The sequence below is a fragment of the Somniosus microcephalus genome, chromosome 1, assembly GCF_052327205.1.
Source record: "Somniosus microcephalus isolate GS21.2 chromosome 1, FLI_Smic_1.0, whole genome shotgun sequence".
In the NCBI taxonomy this organism is placed as follows: Eukaryota; Metazoa; Chordata; class Chondrichthyes; order Squaliformes; family Somniosidae; genus Somniosus; species Somniosus microcephalus.
In genome coordinates, this window is record NC_140987.1 from 347,550,637 (window position 1) to 347,576,274 (window position 25,638).

The window sequence follows — 25,638 nt, forward strand, 5'->3', positions numbered from 1 at the left end:
CAGCAGCAAGAAATCTCCACAAGAGAAGTACAAAAAGGTACATAAGGTGACGGAGAATAGTTCAGACGAACAGAAAAGTGATACAGACTCCGGAAGCAAGGAGCTGGGTTGTCTGAAACTACATAAGGTAATCAAAATGGAGGATCACCAGACTATCTGGGTCACGCTCAAGATAGACGGAGTCCAAGTGAAAATGGAATTGGACACAGGATCAGCCCTAACAGTCATAAACCGAAGGGAGTACAAGCGGCTATTCTCACATATACCCTTGAGAGCTACAGAGATTGCCTTGAAGACGTACACGGGGCAAAAAGTCTACCCCAAAGGAAAAATAAGGGTGAACGTGATATACAAAGGCCAGGAAATACCAAAAATGGACCTATATGTATTGCCAGATGGAGGACTACCACTACTAGGACGTGAATGGATCCAAAAGATACAATTAGATTGGCATTCCATACAGGCACTGATGGTAGAGGCCAAAAAGGATGACGACGTCACACCTGGACGACTGTCAAAAATGCTAACTGACACACAAGAAGTGTTCCAGGAGGGACTCGGAACACTAAAAGGCATAACAGCGACGATTAAAATAGAGGAAAATGCAAGCCCAAAGTTTTTTAAGGCCAGACCAGTGCCTTATGCGATCCGCCCAGCTGTCGAAGCAGAGCTGGAAGGTTTGGAACGTTCAGGAGTACTGTCCAAAGTGGACTGGAGCGAGTGGGCTACACCCATCGTTCCTGTAATGAAGAGGTCGTTGAGTAATACGCCTGGGGAACCAAAGAAGGTTCGCTTCTGTGGGGACTTTAAGGTGACAGTGAACCCAGTCCTTCACACGGTACAATATCCGCTTCCGCGGATTGAAGATATTTTCACCTTGCTAGCTGGAGGAAAATGCTTCACTAAAATTGATCTGGCCCAGGCGTACCTGCAAATGGAGGTAGAAGAAGCCTCGAAACAATACCTCACAATCAACACTCACAAAGATCTCTACCAATACAACCGGCTGGTGTTCGGGGTAGCATCGGCTCCGGCTATTTGGCAAAGGGCAATGGATCAAGTCCTGCAAGGGTTTCCAGGGACCCAGTGTTATTTGGACGACATCCTGGTCACGGGCAAAAATGACAGTGATCACCTCGCCAACCTGGAGCAGGTGCTCACTAGATTGAAGGAATATGGGCTACGAGCTAATCGCCACAAATGCGAGTTTTTCCAGAAGCAGATCTCGTATTGTGGCCACGTTATTGATGAAGAGGTGCTACATAAGTCCCCTGAAAAGATTGAGGCAGTAGTCAAGGCTCCAGCACCAGAAAATGTGTCACAACTGAGGTCGTTCCTCGGGCTGGTGAACTACTACCATAAGTTCTTACCAAATTTGTCTACAGTATTACACCCACTGAACACCCTACTGCAGACGGGGGTACCATGGAAGTGGAATGACAAATGTAAACGAGCTTTCCAGAAGTGCAAATAATTGATCACATCAAAAGAGGTGTTGGCCCATTTCAACCCAGCACTACCAATTCGGTTGGCGTGTGATGCATCACCCTACGGTATTGGAGCGGTGCTGTCGCACAAATTCCGAGACGGGTTGGAGAGGCCAGTAACCTTTGCATCTCGGTCACTAACCTCAGCCGAGCGCAACTACGCCCAGATTGACAGGGAGGCCCTCAGCCTAGTATGGGGAGTAAAAAAGTTCAACCACTATCTGCATGGGCAGAAGTTCACCTGGCTGACTGAACACCAACCACTTGTCTCCATCTTTAATCCAAAGAAGGGCGTTCCAGTGATGACTGCGCAACGGCTACAAAGGTGGTCCCTTTTTCTACGGGCGAACCAATATGAAATAGAGTATAAGGGCACGAAACAGCATGGAAACGCTGATGGGCTATCACGCCTGCCACTGCCTACTGCGGAGGAAGCACCAGCAGTGGACCCTGTCGAAATATTTTATTCGTCAATAATTGAACGCTTGCCAGTAACTAACGCGGATATAGAGAAGGAGCCCCGAAATGATCCGACACTGTCTCGGGTATGTGATTTGACAGTGAAGGGATGGCCAACACATGGCGACTCACTGTTGCCAGCATTCTCGACAAGGAGAGAACAGCTGTCAGTGTGCCTGGGGACCTTGATGTGTGGATCCCGAGTGGTAATTCCACCCAAGTCAAGGGATAGAGTGCTCAATGAGCTTCATGAGGGTCATCTGGGAGGGCTAAAAATGAAAAGCCTAGCCAGGGCTTGTGTGTGGTGGCCGGGAATCGATAAACAAATCGAGGACCTGACCAAGAACTGCTCAGGATGCCAGAAAGTCCAAAATGCACCACCACAGGCCCCTCTACACCCATGGGAGTGGCCCTCATCTCCATGGCAACAGGTGCCTGCTGATTTTGCTGGTCCATTCATGGACTCAATGTTTTTAATAGCCATGGATGCGCACTCGAAATGGCCTGAGGTCATCAAAATGTCCTCCACCACCACGGAGAAAACTATTGCAGTCCTATGGACCATTTTTGCCAGGAATGGCTTGCCAAAACAGATTTGCTCCGACAACGGACCACAGTTTGTGTCCGAAGAGTTCCGGAGGTTCTTGAAAAAGAATGGGGTAAGGTATCACACATCCGCCCCGTATCATCCAGCCACAAATGGATTGGCTGAAAGGTTCGTACAAACCTTTAAGAAGGCAATAAAGGCTATGTACAATGACAACATTCCGCTGCAGCACAAGGTGGACAATTTCCTGTTCGCCTACAGGAATGCAACACATGCAGTCGCCAACCAGGCCCCAGCCATGATGTTCTTTAACCGAAGGTTAAGATCTCGCCTGGATTTGCTCAGACCAAACGTACGAAGAGATGTTGAGAGTAAGCAATTCCAGCACATCCATGAGAAGCCAACAAGGAGCTTCAATGTAGGGCAACCAGTCTTGGCCCGCGACTACCGAACAGAAAAATGGCAGCCAGGAACGATATGCACACGGCAGGGCCCACTAATGTACACAGTGGACGTTGGGGAGAGCATTGTGAGATGCCATGCTGACCAGATCCTAGAGTCACAGGAACAAGTCAACCCCATGCCTCACCCATACGTACCTGGTGATGAACCCAATGTACAGGTCGCATCTACCCCAGAAACAGTAGCATCGGAAGCTGATGAACCAACCGACGACAGGGGGCCAGAATCGCCTCCGCACCAAGAGCAAGACACTCGGGAAAGGCGCTATCCGGAAAGGATCAGGAAGCCTCCCCAAAGACTGAATATATAAATAGACTATTTTCAGCTAATGTTGCATGTTAAAAGTGTTAATTGTAATTAGTTTGATATTTAATTGTTAAATGAGTGTTATGGTACTGTTAATCTAAAAGGGGAGGAATTGTAATGTATATACCTTTAAGGGGGGAACTATCTTTTACAGCTCATGTATACTGCAGTACCAGCAGTGACCACACCTGTATATAGCACTGAGTAGTAATCTGTACAGATCAGTTCCAGCATGAGCCACGTTGAGTAAACACCTGTTGTACCATTCTCCTGCAGTCTGTGTCTTATTATACACGGACACAACAGGCGGGTGAGGTTTTCTTGGTCGGTGAGCCTTTAACCCGAACCGCTGTCCCCTCCGGTGCGGCCTGTGGGCTTACCACTGCCGCTGGCTGGGGATCTTTCCCCTTAGGCTTGACCTCTCCCGAACCTGGGCTAGGGGCAGGTAACTCTTTGCAGCCTGTTGCTACAGGCTGAGAGTCTCCGCCCCCAGGTCCCAAAACTGGGTCCGGGGCGGGGTCTTCGCCCTCAGGTCCCTCCTCCTCTACACCTGGATTAGGGGTGGGGTCTTCACCCTCAGGTCCCTCTTCATCTGGAGCCCAGAAGAGCGGGGGAGTGTCCCAATCGATGGGCGGGATGGCCCCTCCCTTTAAGCAAGCCACAGCGCCTGCCTGTGCAGTCTGTGAACTCGCTCCTGCTGCAGGCTGAGGATTTTTATCCTCAGACCTTACCCCAACTGGCTGTTTTCCCCTTTCAGGTTGAAACAGTTTGCACTGGTTAATATGAAACCATTTGGTACGCCGGGCCATCTTAACGGCATATACCATGGGGTTGGCTTTGTCTACAATGCTGTAGGGCCCCATGTACAATGGTTCCAGACTCCCTACTCGGGCCTAGTTCCTCACCATGACCTGATCTCCTACCTCCCACTCGTGGTGCCTTCGATGTTCGAGCAGCAGTCGGTTGCTCTGATGCTGCCCTCCCATGTTCCCAGCCGCCTGCTCGTGGACCTGTTTAAGGTGTTCAAAGAGGTTTCGGGCGAACCTGTCCCGGATTACCTCCCTGAGCTGACCCTCCGTGAGCAACGGGGCTAGTACATGGGTGGGGGTCCGCATAACCCTGCCAGTCATCAGCTCGTACGGGGAATACCCCGTGCTTTTCGACTGGCTGGCCCAGATCCCCATCAAAACCAACGGTAGGACCTCGGCCCATTTACGGGGCGGGTCCACCATCTCCTTCCTCAACCTTTCTTTTAGGGTCCTATTCATTCTTTCCACAATCCCTGAGGACTGCGGGTTGTGGGCCACGTGCCATTTCCCCTCGATGCCTAGCAGCATAAGGGTATTCTGCATCACCTGTCCGGTGAAGTGACTCCCTTGGTCGGACTCCACATACTGTGGTAGTCCCCACCATGATAACACCTCCCGGACCAGGATCCTGGCAGTACCCAGAGCTGTGGCTGTTCTGTAGGCGAAGGCCTCTACCCATTTGGTGAACACATCCACCAGGACTAGGCAGTACTTATAGCCTCCCTGGGCAGTGGGCAGGGGCCCGATGTAGTCGATCTGGATCGACTGCCATGGTCCCTCTACCCTCCTGATGTGTCCCATAGGTACCTTCCTTTTATGGGCAAATGTAAGAAGTCACACAACACCAGGTTATAGTCCAACAGCTTTATTTGAAATCACAAGCTTTCGGAGCGCTGCTCCTTCGTCAGATGAAGTGGAGAAATGCATTTCTCCACTTCATCTGACGAAGGAGCAGCGCTCCGAAAGCTTGTGATTTCAAATAAAGCTGTTGGACTATAACCTGGTGTTGTGTGACTTCTTACATTTGTCCACCCCAGTCCAACTCCGGCATCTCCACACCATCCTTTTATGGGGGTCAGGGTTATTTGCAGCGCACACAAGACAGCCTGCACAGAACTCGCGGACATCTTCCCTGAGTCCCAGCCACCATCCTGCCTGTTCCACCCGTTGCCAGGTGGTCTCAGGCCTGAGGTGTCCCGCTCCTGGACCCTCATGGGCCAGTTGAAGGAATTCCCTCCGGTGCTGCTGCGGCACAACCCACTGTTCTCCCCCGGAACAGCATGCCCTCTTTTACGGAGAGGGTTGCTGTGCCGTACAGATCCTCTACCCTTTTTCCCTCAGTCACCGCACTGAGGACTGCCTTGAGGACGGGGTCTTGGGCTTGGACCGTCTTAAGGTCCGGGGCTAACGCTACCCCTCCACTCCCTTGGGTCCTGTCCCTACCTCTGACCGCCGCCATGGGTCTGGACCCAAATGGGTCCCAGAAAGTGCCGGTGCGGGCACCCTCCTTGGCGAGCAAGTCAGCCTGCTGGTTGCCCTGGCTGCGGGGTTCTGTGGAGGAATGAGCCTTCACCTTGTGGATAAAAATCTCCCCTTCCTCCCCCACTGCGGCTAGGATCTTTCCCAGCAGGGGTTTTACTGTGAGGGGTCTCCTGTCGGCGGAGGTGTATCCGCGGCGGGACCAAATGGCCAAGTACTCCGTACATGAATTGCACGTGAACATGCTGTCCGAGCAAATCGTGTAGGGGTGGGGAAGATTTTGGGGTGTGTAACAACGTACACCACCGTGGACAGTTCAGCCTGCTGGGCGCTCATGGTGCTGGTGAGCTTAATCGCCAGGGCAATGTTCGCCGCTGGGTCATAAACTCCACACCCCGTGAGACGCTCGCCAGCAGATACCGTGCTGGAACCGTCTACATAGATCTCGCGGCCCGTGGGATGGATCCCGGCCCATAAACCTATGTTCACTTCCCAAACCCCTTCAATGGAACACCGGTGGGCTGTTCCAGGAAATACCAGGTTGGCTGCGAGCTTTGGCTCGCAGAGACCCTTCACTCTAAGATCCATCTGTGAGAGGAGCAAGGTCCAGCGGGCAATGCGGGCACTGCTCACTGTTCCATCCTTGACCCTCCCGTCCAGAAGCATCTGGGTGGGTGTGTGATGGGTGAGGAGGGTGATGGGAGAGGTGCCTGTGAAGATCAACGATCTTTTCACAGCCCAATATGTGGCCAAGAGGTGCCGCTCACAATTGGAGTAGCTCCTCTCCACATCCGTGAGTATCCGGGAGGAGTAGACCACCAGCCTCAGCCGGCCATGCCGCTCTTGGAGCAGCACAGCACTCAGGCTGTCCCCGCTGGCTGCTACCTCCAGGAAAAACTCTTTCCCCCCATCTGTGGCCCCTAGAGCTGGTGCGGTCTGCAAGTCTTTCTTGAGCCTGACAAATGCTGCCTGGCAACCCTCATCCCAAAGCCACTCCACTCCCTTGTGTAGGAGTCGGAGCAGAGGGGATGCGGTGGCTGCATAGTCCTCAATAAAGTCTCTGCAGTACCCGGTTAGCCCCAGAAACGACCTCATACCCGTTACTGTGTTGGGGACCGGTAACTCATGTACCGCCTCCCCCCTAGCCTTATCTATGGCCCTTTCTCCAGCACGGACGGTCAGGCCCAGGAATTTTACCTCCTGCTGGCCGGTCTGCGCTTTCTTTGAGTTTACCTTAAAACCCTTTTGCCCAAGCAGCTCCAGCAGTTCGGCCAATAGTGGGCCATGCTCCTCTTTCGAATCAGTGAACAGGAGCAGGTCATCCACATATTGGACCAACAGTCTGGGCTGGCTGAAATCCTTTAAACTGTTTGCCATGCACTGATGGAAAATGCTGGGGATGTTGTGGAAGCCCTGAGGCAAGCAGTTCCACGTGTACTGTTGCCCTTTAAACGTAAAGGCAAATTTGTACTGATCCTCTCTCCTTAAAGGGATGGACCAAAACCCGTTGGAAATATCCAGCACCGTGAAAGTGTTCGCAGATGCTGAAATACTTCCTATCAGGTCGGCAACTGCTGCTACTGTGGGTGCACAGGCTGGGATGTTACTATTGAGCACCCGATAGTCCACCGTGTTCCTCCAGGAATTGTCCGGCTTTCTAACCGGCCACAATGGAGAGTTCACGTGGGTGGCTATCGGCCTCAGAACTCCCTGCTGCACTAACGAGGACATGGCTGCTTCCATGTCTGGCTCTGCTTCCCTGGGGAAGTTATACTGTTTCTGTGGTCGGGCCATGGGGTCCCCGCCTACGCTGACCTCAAACCCGTTGACCCTCCCGCAGTCGTGTTTGTGTGTGGCAAATGTGGCTAGGTGGGCCTGCACAAATGCCTGGAACTCTGGTGGGGTGTTACTGACCATGAGCCCGAGGTTATAATTCTCTTTGGGCTTCATGGTGCAGAGGGTCCCCTTCCCTTCCTTTCCCGGGATTACTACTACCTCACCGTTCTTTACTTTACCTGCCCCCCAAAGGCAATGATTTCTCAAATCTACTAGTATCCCGTGGCCTACAATAAAGTCGGCCCCCAGGACCCCTCTTCCACCCTCCACTTCCCATTTCATCAGGACACAGGTCCACTTGGAGCGGAGCGGTCCTAACCAAATGGCGAGCGGGATGGAAAATGAGCCAACCTGTTCTTTACCCGTGAACCCCGATAGACTGTATGGGACCCCGTTAGAGAGAGGCGAGGTGGTGGGGTTAGCTGAGTAGACCACGGTGCATGATGCCCCCGTGTCCAACAGATAGGTCCCCGTCACCTTTTCTACCTCCATCTCCAAAAGAGGTCTTTTCCATTCATCATACCGGAGAGAACACAGGTAAACAGGCTGCGCTGGCTCTAGTCATGGCTGTGGGTTGGATGGGGCTGATGGGGTCAGAGCACCGGTAACGGCTGCTACTCTCCCCTGGCCAGTCAATAAGGACCTCACGGTGTCCAAAAGTGACCCGACCTCTGCGGGAGGGATTCCTGCCCCCGCCCTTTGGGCTGGGGCTGTGGAATTCTTTCCCTTGTTATCTTTCCAAGGGTTTTTGTACTCCTTCCGCCAGTGACCATCCTTCCCGCACCCGTAACAATTCGTCTTTGTGTTGGGGGGGTTATTCCCTTCCTGGTGCCACTCTTTCCTACCCGGTCCGGGTTTTACCTCATGCACCTTCCCCTTGGGTGGGTGTGCATCGGCTCCCCTACCATTTTTACAGGCTAGAGTTAGCTGCCTGATCACCGTAAGTTCGGTGGTCTTGGGGTTTTTGGGGTCGAACCAGACTTCTGCCTTGGCCCGGACCTGTGGCAAGCTGTTCGCCACCAGGCAACGGAGCCAATGGGCCAGGAGATCCCCGTTCAGGAACGTCCAGTCCGGCGTCCCCGGACAGGCCCTCCGGTACACCGGCCACAACCGGTCCGCAAAAGCCTGCGGGGTTTCCCCTGCGAGCTGGACCGTCTTCTCTACATGGGAGAAAGGACTTCCCTCATTCATCCCCATGGCCTCCAGAACTGCATCTCTGAGCTCCTCATACCCGCTCTGCCTCCTCTTACACTGGTCAGAGAGGGATTGGAGGAGACTACTCTCCAGGGAGAATAGCAGCATCTTGGCCTGCTCAGCGCCATCGCAGTCATTGACGCTGGCTGCCTGCTCTATGTCCCTGAAGTGGATCGAGGGGTCTCCCTTTTCGGACAGCTTCGGGATATGTTTGACCATAGCCCTAAGCTGTTGGGTGCTATAGGGTAATACGAACTGGTTTTGGAGGGGTCCCTCATCATCGCCATTGACGGGTGGGCCAAACCTCCGATGCCGTGCTGGGCACATCGGTCCTGGCTCCGACCTCTCTGGCGGGGGTTGCTCCACCTCCACTTCCACCTCTGGCTCCACCCCCCCTTGCTGCCAAACCTCGCTGAAACTTGGCGCTACGGGTGGTGGTCGTGAGAGCTCCTGTCCCTCAATCGGGTCGTCGCTGGGCACTACCGATGATGTTGGAACTGTCCTCCCCTCGTTCCCCATAAAATCCGCCTGACCTGCCTTTGGGCTTATGAGGCATACCATGCCTTTTGCCTTCCGGAGGGCCTGGCTCAGATTTTCTATCCGCTCTTTACAGGGGCCGTGGTCTGCCTCCTCAAACCCCTGCTCGCTCGCTAGCTTGTAAGCGGCCTTTACCTCCTGTACTTTCTCTTCCTGTTCCCTAATCTGCCTTGTCAAGCGGGCGTTCTTCTCCCGCAACCTTAACTCATTTCCCTTGGCCTCGGTGACTTGGCACCGTAGGTATTCCAACTGGGCCTTGTGTTCTCCCATTAAATGCACTCTCTCCTGATTCAAGGCCTGCAATGCTACCAATAACTTCTCCCCTGCTAGAGCCTTATCCTGGATCTCCAGGGCTGACTCCCTTAACTCGACTGCCTGTGCTGCAACGAGCCAGACCAAAAGCTGGACCTGCTTTTTGAAACACATCAGCCAAACTGCCTTCGCTAAGGACTTCTTGTGTTCATTTCCCTCTGTCCACTTAGCTGCTGCATCTACCGGACGCTCAACCCTTAACAGAGTGCTGATCCACTTCTTAATGATATTCACCTTGCTAAACACATAATCAGAAATCCTTTCCTCCATCATGGTTTGCTCATCCGAACCATTGTCTACTGTATCGCAACCCTGTTGCCGGTGTCCTGCTGCGGTTGCCATTTTCTGTAGGGGGTGGCGGGTGGCACGTGCGCCCAGTCATTTATGCCCCTGACTGCCTCTGAGCGGTTCGAATCGCTCCCACATCCCTGGGTTCTAGACACCGGACTTAGGTACAGGCGGCGATACAGAAAGACTCGAGTAGACAGGTGGTTTGGTGTAAGAAAACCAAGATTTTATTAAAACAGAAACAAAAACACAGTCTTATGAGAAAATTACTGGTAGAGAACAGTTACAGGCATTATACTTATAGAGGGAATGGGGAACACACGGCACATCGAGGGAAAAACAACTACTTTAACAATCCCCTTATCCTTATCCCACCCCTATACCTAACTAGATTACGCTATGAGGGGCCAGGAATTCATGCTCACCAATCCAAAGCAAAACCTGTTGTTTTAGCAATCGCGAGTTTTGAGATCTGGGCTCTTGTCCTTTGGGGTACTCCGTCACCATGTGGTCTCAGGGTGCGGTGCTGGAGCTGCTGCTGCGACACACATTTCTTCTCCTCAGCTACCATCGTCGTCTCGTCGCGATGGGTTCTCTTCTTTTTCTCTCTTGGGCGGTCATCGGTGGTAACGTTGCGTCAGCGAGACGGTTGGCAGTCTTCACTGCTTAGATTTTCCTACCCATTCTTAGAACGCCAGCATATTCGTTATGGCATGGATACCTGCATTTTATGCCAGCTTATTTGCAGTGTTCAACTAGCCAACTTAGTCTCACTGTCCTCAGATATTTTCTTCCCCGAGCGTCAGCTTATAACTCGGCACTCGGTCTTAATCAATGCGTCTTCTGCTGCCCTTCTCTGCTCTTTGTCGGGTCTACCTTACTCTTCGTCTCGGTTCATCTCGCCTCGTTTCCTGTGCCCTCTCTCGTGGCCCGGGTGTCCTGGGTGACTTTGGACTCGGGTCTCGTCCCCCGTCCCACAATTGGTATGGATGTCCTTGGCTGTTAAAAACCCAATGCGGGAAGCAAGAAGAGAACCCGCCACGAGGCCAGGGCACGAGTGCGGGCGGCAGCAGCCCACGCGAACAGAGAGCAAGAGAGAGAGAGACAAGAGCGACAAGAGAGAGATTGCTACTAAGGGCCTACAATTATACTCCTTTCGATGGCCCTTATCTGCGCGCCAAATCAGGTCAGTCCGTTGTTTCACTTTTGGCAGGCTGTGTTAAATGATTGTACCAATCTAAAATAACTAGTTTTAGATGGCCGTTTATCGCACCTAATGTCCTGATGTCCAGGCCGTATTGTCATTAATGCATTTTGATCGGCCTGTCCAGCCTTGCTGTTTCCGATTATTTATGCGGACAAACTAATGGCCTCATGCTTAGGCCTAACTGGGTTGATCTGTTCCAATTTGACGAAAATGCATATTCAATGTTTGCTTAGCTGTCTAGCCCTTCAAACACAAAAGTCCTTTTCACAGAAATGCATTTTAAGTTTTGATTTCCCAAAGCTGCTTGTTCTGGGCTGCAGAGTCCAAGCTTTTAAAATCTTACAGGCTTTTGGTTGTCCATAGGGTCCCTTTTTATTAATAACCTTGGGAGAATGTGGAAATTTTGCGAATCCTACAGGTTCTGGACTCCCCAGCCAAGGGAAACATTCTCCCAGCATCCATCCTATCACGCCCTGTAATAATTTTGTATGCTTCAATGAGATCCCCTCTCATTCTTTTGAATTCAAGAGAATACAGGCCTAGTTTACTCAATCTCTTCTCATACAACTGTCCTGCCATCCCAGGAATCAATCTCGTGAGCCTTCATTGCACTCCCTCTATGGCAAGTATATCCTTCCTTAGGTAAGGAGACCAAAATTGTACACAGTACTCCAGATGTGGTCTCACCAAGGCCCTATATAATTGGAGTAAGACTTCTTTACTCCTGCAATAAAATCCTCTTGTAATGAAGGTCAGCATACCATTTGCCTTCCTAATGGCTTGTTGCACCTGCAGATTCACTTTCAGTGACTCATGTACAAGGACACCCAGGTCCGTTTGAGCAGCTGCATTCCCCAATCATTCACCATTTAGGAAATACTCTGCCTTTCTGTTTTTCTACCAAAGTGGATAACTTCACATTTATCCACATTATATTCCATCTGTCATGTTTTCGCCCACTCACTGAGCCTGTCGAGATCCCCTTGAAGCCTCTTCACATCCTCTTCGCAACTGACACTGCCACCTAGCTTTGCTTCATCAGCAATTTTGAAAATGTTGCATTTAGTCCCCTCATCCAAATCATTGATATAGATTGTGAATAGCTGGGGCCCAAGCACCGATCCTTGCGGTACCCCACTAGTCACAGCCTGCCATCCTGAAAAAGACCCGTTTATCCCTACTCTTTATTTTCTGTCTGTTAACTAATTCTCAATTCATGCTAGTATATTACCCCCAATTCCATGTACCCTAATTTTGTTCACCAACTCTTGTGTGGGACCTTATCGAAGGCCTTCTGAAAATCCAGACACACCACATCTACCAGTTCCCCTTTGTCTAATCCACTAGTTACATCCTCAAAGAACTCCAATAGGTTTGTCAAACAGGATTTCCCTTTCATAAATCCATGTTGACTCTGCCCAATCTTACTATTAGTTTCTAAGTGCCCAGTCATTGCATCCTTTATAATAGATTCCAGCATTTTCCCAACTACTGATGTGAGGCTAACAGGTCTGTAGTTCCCCGTTTTCTCTCTCCCTCCTTTCTTAAATAGCAGGGTTACATTTGCTATCCTCCAATCTGCAGGAATCATTCCAGAATCTATAGAATTTTGGAAGATGACAAGCAATGCATCCACTATTCCAATGGCCACCTCTTTCAAAACCCTAGGATGTAGGTCATCCGGTCATTGGGATTTATCGACTTTTATTCCCATTAATTTTGCTAGCACTTTTTTTTTACTAATAATAATTTCTTTAAGTTCCTCATTCTCATCACACCCTTGGTTTTCTTGTATTTCTGGGAGTTTTTTTGTGTCTTCCTCTGTGAAGACAGAAACAAAGTATTTAGTTAATTTCTCTGTCATTTCCTCATTCCCTATTATAAATTCTCCCATCTCTGACTGTAAAGGACCTACATTTACCTTCGCCAGTCTTTTCCTTTTCACATACCTATAGAAGCTTTTACAATCCTGAAAAAGACTCGTTTATTCCTACTCTTTGTTTTCTGTCTGTTAACCATCCCGGCTATCGTGCTGAAGACTAGCCGCGCCTCTAGCCAAGTTGTTCCAATACAGCTACAACTCTGGCATCTATCCAACAATGTGGAAAACTGCCCAGGTATGTCCTGTCCACAAAAAACAGGACAAATCTAATCCGGCCAATTACCGGCCCATCTGTCTACTCTCAATCTTCAGCAAAGTGATAGAAGGTGTCATCGACAGTGCTATCAAGCGGCACTTACTCACCAATAACCTGCTCACTGATGCCCAGTTTGGGCTCTGCAGGGACCACTCAGCTCCCGACCTCATTACAGCCTTGTTCCAGACATGGACAAAGGAGCTGAATTCCAGAGGTGAGGTGAGAGTGACTGCCCTTGACATTAAGGCAGCATTTGACTGAGTGTGGCATCAAGGAGCCCTAGTAAATTGAAGCCAATGGGAATCGGGGGTAAACTTTCCACTGTCTGGAGTAATACCTAACACAAAGGAAGATGGTTGTGGTGGTTGGATGTCAATCATCACAGCCCCAGGACATCGTTGCAGAAGTTCCTCAGGGCAGTGTCCTAGGCCCAACCATCTTTATCTGCTTCATCAATGACCTTCCCTCCAACATAAGGTCAGAAATGGGGATGTTCGCTGATGACTGCACAGTGTTCAGCGCCATTCACAACTCCTCAGATAATGAAACAGTCCATGCCCACATGCAACAAGACCTGGATGACATTCAGGCTTGGGCTGATAAGTGACAGGTAACATTCGTGCCACACAAGTGCCAGGCAATGAATATCTCCAACAAGCGAAAGTTTAACCAACGCCCCTTGACATTCAACGGCATTACCATCGCCGAATCCCCCACCATCAACATCCTGGGGGGGAGGGGGGTCACCATTGACCAGAAACTTAACTGGACCAGCCACATAAATACTGTGGCAACAAGAGCAGGTCAGAGGCTAGGTATTCTGCGGCGAGTGTCTCACCTCCTGACTCCACAAAGCATTTCCACCATCTACAAGGCGTGATGGAATACTCTTCACTTGCTTGGATGTGTGCAGCTCCAACAACACTCAAGAAGCTCGACACCATCCAGGACAAAGCAGCCCACTTGATTGGCACCCCATCCACCACCTTAAACATTTACTCCCTTCACCACCAGCGTACCGTGGCTGCAGTGTGTACAATCTACAAGATGCACTGCAGCAACTCACCAAAGCTTCTTCGGCAGCACCTCCCTAACCAGCAACCTCTTCCACCTAGAAGGACAAGGGCAGCAGATGCATGGGAACACCACCACCTCCAAATTCCCCTCCAAGTCACACACCATCCTGACTTAGAAGTATATCACTGACTCTTCATTGTCGCTGGGTCAAAATCCTGGAACTCCCTACCTAACAGCACTGTGGGAGTACCTTCACCACATGGACTGCAGCGGTTCAAGAAGGTGGATCACCACCACCTTCTCAAGGGCAATTAGAGACAGGCAATAAATGCTGGCCTTGCCAGCGGTGCCCACATCCCATACAAAATGAATATTAAAAAAAACACTCGCCTCTGAATCAGAAGGTTATGGGTTCAAGTCCCACTCCAGGGACTTGAGCACATAAAGCTAGGCTGACACTCTAGTGCAATGCTGAGGGAGTGCTGCACTGTCAGAGGTACCGTCTTTCGGATGAGGCCCCGTCTGCTCTCTCAGGTGGACGTAACAGATCCCATGGCGCTATTTTGAAGAAGTGCAGGGGAGTTATCGCCGGTGTCCTGGCCAATATTTATCCCTCAACCAACATAACAAAAACAGATTATCTGATCATTATCACATTGCTGTTTGTGGGAGCTTGCTGTGTGCAAATTGGCTGCCGCGTTTCCCACGTTACAAAAGTGACTCCACTTCAAATAGTACTTAATTGACTGTAATGCGCTTTGAGACGTCCGGTAGTCGTGAAAGCCGTTATATAAATGCAAATATTTCTTTCTTTCTTTCAGATCCACCCAGGATTATAGATATCTCCAGGATATTCAACATTCCTTGAACCACTGCTCTCGCAGCATCCTGAGATCCACGCTCAACGCCATTCACCGCCACGTGCACGTTCTCGAACTCTCTCTTCAGCAGCACTGACTCACTCTATCTCAAAGTTGTCCTGGTTCGCAGTAGCATAGTGGTGATGTTACTAGACTAGTAGCATAGTGGTTATGTTATTGGAACTAGTAATCCCGATAAACCTAATGATCCAGAGACATGAGTTCAAATCCCACCACGGCAGTAGGGGAATTTAAATTCAGTTAATTAAATAAATCTGGAATTTTAAAAAAATCTCGTATTAGTAATGCATTGGTTAATGGACAGAAAACAGAGAGTAGGAATAAACGGGACTTTTTCAGGTTGGCAGGCTGTAACTAGCAGGGTACCACAAGGATCAGTGCTTGGGCCTCAGCTATTTACAATCTATATTAATGACTTAGATGAAGGGACTGAATGTAACGTATCCAAGTTTGCTGATGATACAAAGTTAGGTGGGAAAGTAAGCTGTGAGGAGGGTGCAAAGAGGTTGCAGAGAGATATAGACAGGTTGACTGAATGGGCAAGAACATGGCAAATAGAATACAATGTGGAGAAGTGTGAAGTTATCCACTTTGGTAGGAAAAACAAAAAAGCAGAATATATTTTGACTGGTGAGAGTCTGGAAAATGTTGGTGTTCAGAGGGACCTGGCTGTCCTTGTACATGAATCACAAAAAGTTAACATGCAGGTACAGCAAGCAATTAGGAAAGCAAATGGTATATTAGCTTTTGTTACAAAGGGATTAGAGTATAAGAGTAAAGAAGTATTACTCAAGTCCCCTCCCTCACCTCTTTTTCTGGTACATTGATAACTGTATCAGTGCAGTTTCCTGCTCTCACCCCGAACTGGAAAATTTCAGCAACTTTGCTTCCAATTTCCACCCTTCCTTCGCCTTCACACAGTCCATCTCTGACTCTTCCCTAACCTTCCTCAAATTCTCTGTCTCCATTTCTGGGGCTAGACTATCGGTCAGTATCCACTATAAGCCCACTGACTCCTATGGCTACGTTTGAATACACTTCCTCCCACCCCACTGCCTGTAAGTCTCTCTTCCATTCTCCCAGTTACTCTGTCTCCGCCGCATCTCTTCCAAAGATGACATCTTCCATACCAGGGTTTCCAATATGTCTTCCTTTTCTCCTTCACCATGATTGACATAGCCCTCAACCATGTCCGTTCCATTTCCCGCACTTCTGCGCTCATCCTTCCCCCCATGATAGGGTTAACATTGTCCTCACCTTCCAGCCCATCAGCCTCCATATTCAACAAATCGTCCTCCGCCATTTCCTCCAGCTTGATCCCACCACCAAATACAGCTTCCCCTCCCCTTTCAGCATTCCGAAGGGATCGCTCCCTCTGCGACACCCTGGTCCACTCCTCAATCATCCCCAGCACCCCCTCCCCTTCCCACGGCACCTTCCCGTGCAAGCGCAGGAGATGCAACACCTGACCTTTTACCTCCTCCCTTCCCAACGTCCAGGGCCCCTAACACTCCTTCCAGGTGAAACAGCGATTTACTTGTACTTCTTGTAATTTAGTATACTGTAATCGCTGCTCATGATGCGGTCTCCTCTACATTGCGGAGATCAAACGCAGATTGGGTGACCGCTTTGCGGAACACCTCCGTTCAATACGCAAGCGTGACCCCGAGCTTCTGGTCGCCTGTCACTTTAATTCTCTGCACCACTCCCACTCTGACCTCTCTGTCCTCGGCCTCCTATACTGTTCCATTGAAGCTTAACATAAGCTCAAGGAACAGCACCTCATCTTTCTATTAGGTGCTTTACAGCTTTCCGGGCTCAAGACTGAGTTCAACAATTTCAGACCATAACCTCTGTCCCCAATTTTTCGGATGGCAGCTGTTGCTGATGATTCTGATATTCCCATTTACACCTCCTCTAGACCCATCTTTTGTTTCTTGTCCCATTAATATCTCCTTTTGCCTTGCACCATCATCCCTTTTGTCTTTTAGTGGGCAAAATTCGGTTGCTTTGCACCTCGTTAGCGACCTAAGTGCTAAAAGTAGCGTCCCGGCTGTGGTGTATGTAACCTGTTCCACCTTAAGAGAACTTAAGCCTGTTCCACCTTAAGAGATGTACTACTTTCTCTGGCTGCTGTATACGTAATACCGGTGGTGACCACCGGTATATAAGTACTGTGTAGTGATATTGTATTTAGTATAGTCCTGACCTCCAACTAGTAAAGACCTGTTGAACTTTATTCTTGTAGTCTGTGTCAGTAATTAATCTTAATACAACTGGAACACACAGACTTAACAGTGGCGACGAGTCCGATTCTTACCCTGCGGCAGTTTATATCCACGGCGGCTTCGTCCACAGAACGGGCGTCGAAGAGAGGCATCCACCCTCATCACCCTGCTGGAAGACACGTCACGCGGCAGGCATCGAGAACCCGGAGTGCAGAAGACATCCTGAACTCGAAGCCTCCATCAGCGGCAGTCAGCTATCTTCTTTCTACCTCGATAGTGGGTAAGCCGGTCAGCGACGCGAGCAGAAAGTCAGCCGCGTTGGCTGTACAGACGGGGGGAGGAAGACGGAGGAATAAGGGCGGTGAGATCGATCGCGACCGGAGATAAGGGCCGGGCCGCATTCGGGCCGAAAGGCGCAGCGCGGGGACATCGATCGCGGCTGGTGATAAGGGCCGGGCCGCTTTCGGGCCAAAAAGGCGCAGCGTCTGGGGCGACTGAAGGCGCGAGAGCCGCGGTGAAGGCGAACGCAGCCGGTGCTAATAACCGGGCTGCAAGAAGGGATGCAAGGCGCGACATCGGGGAAGCGCGAATGCCCGAGGGAGCCGCGGTGAAGCGGAGACAGCGTCGGGGGAGATACTAACCGCTGGGAAAGGGGAGCAGCAGCGGCACGCCAAACACCATTGCAGCCAGTGGGTGAAGACCGCCAAGCGCGGGAAAACCGCCATTTTGTAGGCGGAGGACGAAGACAAGAGCGGGAAGCCGCCATCTTGGGATAAAATAAATTGCAACGATGCCTAAACATGTGAACATTAATACCTTTGACAGCGACATCGAAGATTGGGCCATGTATGTAGAACGCATACAAAATTATTGAAAAGCAAATAAAATCCCAGATGCAGAGAAAGCACTAACTTTATTAAACTTAATGGGGGCAAAGACATACGGGCAATTGAAACACCTTTTATCACCAGATGAACCGGCGGATAAGACGTTCGAGGAGATTGTTACTGTCCTGAAAAATCATCTAAACCCCACGCCGCTGATGCTAGCGGAACGATGTAAATTTTACAGCAGAAGGCAGCTGAAGGATGAAAGCAATGCTGAATATTTAATGGAATTGCGTAAGCTGGCAAGGTATTGTCAGTTTGGAACGGGACTGACAGAAGTGCAAAGAGATAAATTTGTGTGTGGATTATTAAAAGAAGATACACAAAAGCGACTGCTCGAGGAGAATGAGCTGACGCTTGAGAAAGCGGTCACTATGGCAGCAGCACACGAAGCCGCAGCGAGAGGCACGGCAGTAATGCAGTTACGGTCACCGGAACTCAGTACAAATAAATTGGGTTTGAGTACTGTAAAATGTTATCATTGTGGAAAGACAACACATGATCAGAACCAGTGTTGGTTTAAAAACCAAGAATGCAGAACGTGTGGCAGGCTTGGCCACATAGCTAAAGTATGCCAGTCAGGAAAGAAGACCAGCAACAAAAAGTCACCACAAGGAAAATACATAAAGGTGCACAAGGTGACAAAGACCAGTTCGAACGAACAGAAGTCAGATTCAGACGCTAGCAGTAATGAACTGGGTAGCTTAAGAGTACACAACGTTGGTAAGGATGCAGATCTCCAGACAATTTGGGTCACTCTTCAGATAGCAGGAGTCCAAGTAAAGATGGAATTGGACACTGGGTCGGCATTGACGGTCATGAATAAGAAAGATTACAAAAGGTTATTCCAACATATTCCCCTACGGGATACGGAGATTATATTGAAAACATACACGGGGCAAAGAGTGTACCCCATCGGAAAGATAGAGGTAAATGTGGTCCACAAGTGCGAAGAAAGCCAAGTAATGGACTTATATGTGCTACCTGAAGGAGGTCCACCACTACTGGGACGGGAGTGGATTAGGAAAATGAATATGGACTGGCACTCCTTAAAAGCACTAACGGTAGATTCCGGGGAAACAGATGTCAAACCTAAACGATTGTCCAAAATATTGGATGATGCTAAAGAGGTGTTCCAGCAAGGATTGGGAACACTGAAAGGAATTACGGCAAACATCAAGATTGATGAACATGCACAACCTACTGTAGAAGCGGAACTGGAAGCGCTAGAACGTTCAGGTGTACTGTCTAAGGTAGATTGGAGTGAGTGGGCTACACCCATTGTTCCCGTTATGAAACGTCCTTCGAGCAACAAGCCAGGAGAACCAGGGAAGGTTCGCATCTGTGGAGATTTCAAGATCACCGTTAATCCGGTGCTTCACACGGTGCAGTATCCGCTTCCGCGGATTGAGGATATTTTTGCTTCGTTGTCTGGCAGGAAAGACTTCACCAAGATAGACCTGGCGCAGGCGTACTTGCAGATGGAGGTTGAAGAAGAGTCACGCCAGTACCTCACGATCAACACGCATAGAGGTTTGTACCGGTATAATAGGCTGGTTTTTGGAGTGGCATCGGCTCCAGCAATTTGGCAGAGGGCCATGGAGCAGGTATTACAGGGAATTCCAGGCACACAATGTTACCTGGATGATATTCTGATTACAGGTGATGGTGATGAAGAACACCTCGCAAACTTGGAACTGGTGCTCAACAGACTGAAAGAGTATGGACTTAGAGTTAATCGGCAGAAATGTGAGTTCTTTCAGAAGCGGATCTCGTACTGTGGTCATGTCATTGACCGGGAGGGGCTTCATAAGTCTCCTGACAAGATAGAGGCAGTTGTAAAGGCTCCCGCTCCGGATAATGTCTCTCAGTTGAGGTCGTTTCTGGGATTGATTAACTATTACCATAAGTTTCTACCGAATCTATCCACAGTACTGCACCCGCTGAACGCTCTTTTACAGAAGGGGGTACCATGGGAATGGAGCGAAAACTGTAAGAAGGCATTTTGCAAAAGCAAAGAATTGATCACCTCAGAGGAAGTGTTGGCTCACTTCAACCCGACACTGCCTATTCGGTTGGCTTGTGATGCTTCTCCATATGGTATTGGGGCAGTACTCTCACACAAGTTGCCAAATGGCACGGAAAGGCCAGTCGCGTTTGCATCCAGATCATTGACCTCCGCTGAGCGCAACTATGCGCAGATCGATAGGGAGGCTCTCAGCCTTGTATGGGGAGTGAAGAAGTTTAATCATTACCTGCAGGGCCAAAAATTCACACTTCTGACAGACCATCAGCCGTTGGTATCCATTTTTAACCCTAAGAAGGGTGTTTCGGTGATGACAGCACAGCGACTCCAGAGATGGTCCCTTTTCCTAGGGGCACATCAATATCAAATAGAATTCAAAGGTACAAAGCAGCATGGCAATGCTGATGGGCTGTCGCGCCTGCCACTACCTGAAGCAGAAGAGACGACGAAAGTTGACCCTGTTGAGTTATTTCATTCGACCATCATCGAGTGTTTACCAGTCACCAATGCAAGTATTGAAAGAGAAACCAGGAACGACCCGACACTGTCCCGAGTTTACGAGGTGACAGTGAAGGGATGGCCAACACATGGTGATCCTCTGTTACCGGCATTCTCGGCAAGGCGAGACCAGCTGTCCGTCTGCCATGGTACTTTGATGTACGGGACAAGAGTGATTATTCCTCCCAAGTTACGGGAAAGAGTTCTAAAGGAACTGCATGAAGGTCATCTGGGGGGAGTTAAGATGAAAAGTCTTGCTAGGGCTTATGTATGGTGGCCGGGCATTGACCAACAGATAGAGGAGTTGACAAAAAGCTGCGCTGGGTGCCAAAAAGTGCAAAATGCACCTCCGATCGCACCGCTACACCCATGGGAATGGCCTTCAGCCCCATGGCAACACGTACATATTGACTTTGCTGGTCCATTCATGGACTCCATGTTCCTAATTGCGGTGGACGCACATTCCAAATGGCCAGAAGTGATCAAGATGAATACCACTACTTCAGAAAAGACAATTGCGGTGTTAAGAACAATATTCGCAAGGAACGGATTGCCAGAACAGATATGTTCGGACAACGGACCACAGTTCGTGTCGGAAGAATTCCAAAAATTCTTAAAGGAGAATGGGGTGAAACATTATACCTCTGCCCCATATCATCCGGCGACAAACGGGTTGGCCGAGAGATTTGTCCAAACATTCAAAAAGGCAATAAAGGCCATGAACGATGATCAGATTCCATTACAACACAAGGTGGACAATTTCCTAATGGCATATCGAAACGCCGCTCATGCAGTGACTAACCAAAGTCCTGCCATGATGTTTTATAACAGGAGGTTGCGGTCCAGGTTGGACTTGTTAAAACCAAATGTGCGGAGGGAAGTGGAAAACAAACAGTTCCGGCATATTAATAACAAGTCCACTCAAAGTTTCGACGTAGGACAACCAGTGTTGGCAAGGGGCTATGGAAACGAAAAATGGCAGTCCGGAACAATTTGGGCCAGACAAGGACCTCTGATGTACACAGTAGATATTGGTAACAATGTGATAAGGCGTCATGTGGATCAACTGGTAGAATCAAGAGCAAGGGTCGAACCCATGGTTGCGACAGAGACAACTGTGGAAGACGTTAATGAACCTGAAGCATCTACCTCGGCAGGGACTGTACCTGATGATGACGTCCAATACATAGGAAACCAACAAGAAGAGTCACCTCAGCAACAAGAATCAGAGACCACTGAAAGGCGTTATCCAAACCGAATCAGAAGGCCTCCTGAGAGACTGAACCTTTGAACTGTTTATACCTGAAGTTATATATGTATGTATGTTATTATGTTATGTTAAATGGGGATATGACTGTTAAGCTAAAAAGGGAGGATTGTGGTGTATGTAACCTGTTCCACCTTAAGAGAACTTAAGCCTGTTCCACCTTAAGAGATGTTCTACTTTCTCTGGCTGCTGTATACGTAATACCGGTGGTGACCACTGGTATATAAGTACTGTGTAGTGATATTGTATTTAGTATAGTCCTGACCTCCAACTAGTAAAGACCTGTTGAACTTTATTCTTGTAGTCTGTGTCAGTAATTAATCTTAATACAACTGGAACACACAGACTTAACACCGGCGAAGTTAGCACCCCAAAGGGGGCACGACCGAATTTTTGCCTGTTAATCTCTCCTGCTTTCCACCCTATCAAAGACCTTCCCTTTTGTTCTTTACTCCCTCCCCCCTTTCCCTGCCTCTGTACCTGGTTAAAATCTGTTCCATCTCTAACTTTACCCTCTTCTGACAAAAGGTCATCAACCTAAAACATTTACTCTGTTTCTCTTTCCACAGATGCTGCCTGACCTGCTGAGTATTTCCAGCATTTTCTCTTTTTAGCCCACAGGAATATAGTTGGAGCACATCGGGCATTTATATGTGAGGTTTGCTGCACATGAATCAATGGGCTTTATTATTAATAGATGGCATTGAGCAATGTGATCCAGACACACTTGTAAAATCCCAGAAAAATCCCCTAATCTCATTTAATAAAAAAGGGAATTTGATTTATTCAAACCAGTGGCCTGGATTATCAAGAGAATGGCCTGGAAATTCATTCACACCAGCAGGCCAGTGCAAACTGGGTGCAGGGACCGAGCCCGGCATCTATCTTGCACTGTTTGAGGTGAATCTTGACAATCACCCCCTTTCACTCCAGAATACTCCTCCTTCCCCCCACACCTCGCCTCGCCCCAGACCCCCATCCCCCTCCCGAGGCTTGTCAAGTGTTCTTTTTAAATGACTTCAAATGATGGTTTTGATCTGCTGAATTTCATGGCCATGGCAGATCTCAGCGAAATTCTAGGGCAGATGTGCACCACAGCTGGCCCTGAGTGATAAACTGTTCGTCACTGATAGATAAGGAAGCCTCTTTGATCAGCAAACGGGTCAGAACTATCTCAGAGTGAATGAGGCCAAGTTGAGACTAGCTATATCGCCTTGCTTCACCTTTTAAAGCCTTTGGCTTATTTCCCTTGTTGATGAATATTACACGTCTCCTGTGAAGAGCGGACTGCATGAAAACATCAACTGCCGTCTGTGCTGATTCACCGGCGCTTCCAGTCAGCGATGTCCTCTCAATGCAATGTGACAAATCTGAACATCTTGAAGCTGCTTCAATAGGAAAACTGACAATATTTTATCAATGCAATTAAAGTATTTTTTTTATTCCATGCAAATCGATATGCGTTATGTTAAAAGCACTGAAATCAATGTTTACGACAGTGTTGTCCAATAAAAATTGTTGACTAGCCATTTGTGTGGCTACACAGCACTGATTTATCTGCACGCACTCATTTCACACAATACAGGTTAGTGGACTTCACATGTGGATATTTACGAAACAAATATCTCCCACCGTTCAGTAACCAGGGAAGTGAACACACAACAATCAAAAAACACTCACACACTCTCCTTTTCGTCTCACCATTTTACCAACAAACGCACAAAACGGTTAAAGTTTACATATATACACCGTGTAGATATGAGTATTGAGATCACATGCCCAATGGCAGTATCTATTACTCATTTTAAATTATTAATCGGAAATGCAATTAGCCACATCTGGATTCCCAATTATCCACATGTGGCCAGTGGCTAATGTACTGGGAAACACTGGTTTAAGGTAATGCTTTTAGGGCAGGTGTAGCCCATAACTTCCAATAGGAGGCTTCCTGCGTGCAGATGCCTCTTATCGGAAAAAAATCTACGAACTTACCTGAGGGCTCCCGAGGTCCGGACACTTCCACTCCTGGGCCTCTCCACAGTCGAAATGCGCAGGGCCCACGTATCCCAGTGGCGCATGCAGTTCGCAAGTGTCCCTGGGATCACATGGGCCAGGCCAGCCAATAGGAGAAAGGAATCTCCCTTCATACATTTGACCGATAGACCTGTCAAATATATGAATGGCGATCACCCCAAATGCAGAGTAAAACATTAAATACATTTTTAAAAAACCATCACATTTTTAAAATGAGTTAAAATTACATTAAATTAAATATATTAAACAAAAATTTAATTTTTTGAAAAAATAATAAAGTTTTTTACGGGGCTAAAAATAAACGTACCATTTTTTAAAATAATTTTAAATTATAAAACTGAAAAAAAAAATTAACTTTTTTTCAACTCTTATGCTGGTAAAAGCAGGCCTTACACCTGCTTTTACCAGGCATAAGATTTCTAAGTGTTTTCTGCGGGCGGAGGTTCTCCAGAAAGCGGAACTATCCGCCCACAGAGGCTCTTCTCCAGGGCAGGCGTGCGATCTGTCAAGAGGATTATTGACAGATCGGAAATGCCGGTTTTCAGTGCAGGCGCTTCGCATGCCTGAAACTGACATTTCTGATGTCCCTATGGGTGTGTACACAGCCCGCACACACCCGTAGGTATCGGAAAATACGGGCCACTGTCTGCAGTCAATTCTGGAGTCAGCACCTGACTCTACTCCAGTGTGACCAGGTGTGAGACTCCGAGAAGAAGTCTCACCCCATTTGAGTTTGACATCACTGTGAGTATAACGACAGTGAAGTGTTCAGAGGGTGGAGATGGGGGAGGGGAGGGGGCGCAGGGTTTAAAGTTACCTGTAGTTCAAGTGCTTCGAAAGCATTGATCCTAATGCGCAAACTCCCCAGACATTTAAATTTGAATGGCTGGGTGCGAGCTCTACAAGTGACTGGAAAGGGTGTGTGTAGAGCGCTCTTCTGTGCACAAGCAGTTCAAATGAACAAGCCTGTGTAAATAAGATACTGGCCCAGAAATTCGGGTCGGACGCTTCCCGCGGGTGCAAGCCTCCGACCTGCACTTACTTTGCGCGCCGGCCATTGAGCTGTGGGTCCGCGTGGGATTCGGATCCTGGGCCTCCTCCAGCTGCCGGCGCGCAGTGCTTGCGTATCCCAGGGGCGCAGTTAGTTCGATGCGTCCCCTGGGATCACGTGGGCCATGGGGAGCCAATGGTAGCAGGGAATGCTTCATTCATAAGTTTGACAGGAAGACTTGTCAAACCTATAAATACTATAAGCCCCAAAACATCATTAAATCGCAAATAAATTTTAAAGAAAATCACATTTTTAAAATAAATTATAAATTACATGAAATAACTATTTTAAACAATAATTTTAATTTTTGAAAAAATTAATTACATTTTCTAACAGGGCTAAAAATAAACTTACCTTTCTTAAAAGTATTTAAAAATAATAAACCTGTGGAAAAAATGTTTTAATTTTAATTAATTCACCACTTACCTTGTAAAAAGCAGGCCTTGCGCCTGCTGTTTAAAAGTGTAACTCCTGGAGACTTACCCTCCTGGGAAAACCTGCAAAAAGAACGTAATTTCGATGCGCACGCGCTGCCTCTCCTGCGCACGCGTTCCACCTGTCAACCCCTTCTTTCAGGGGAACGGAAGTGCCGGTTTCCCGCACATGCACAGTGCATGCACGAAACCGGCACTTCCATGCGTACTCATCTGTGATGAACCGAATTTCTGGGCCACTATCTGGTTGGAGC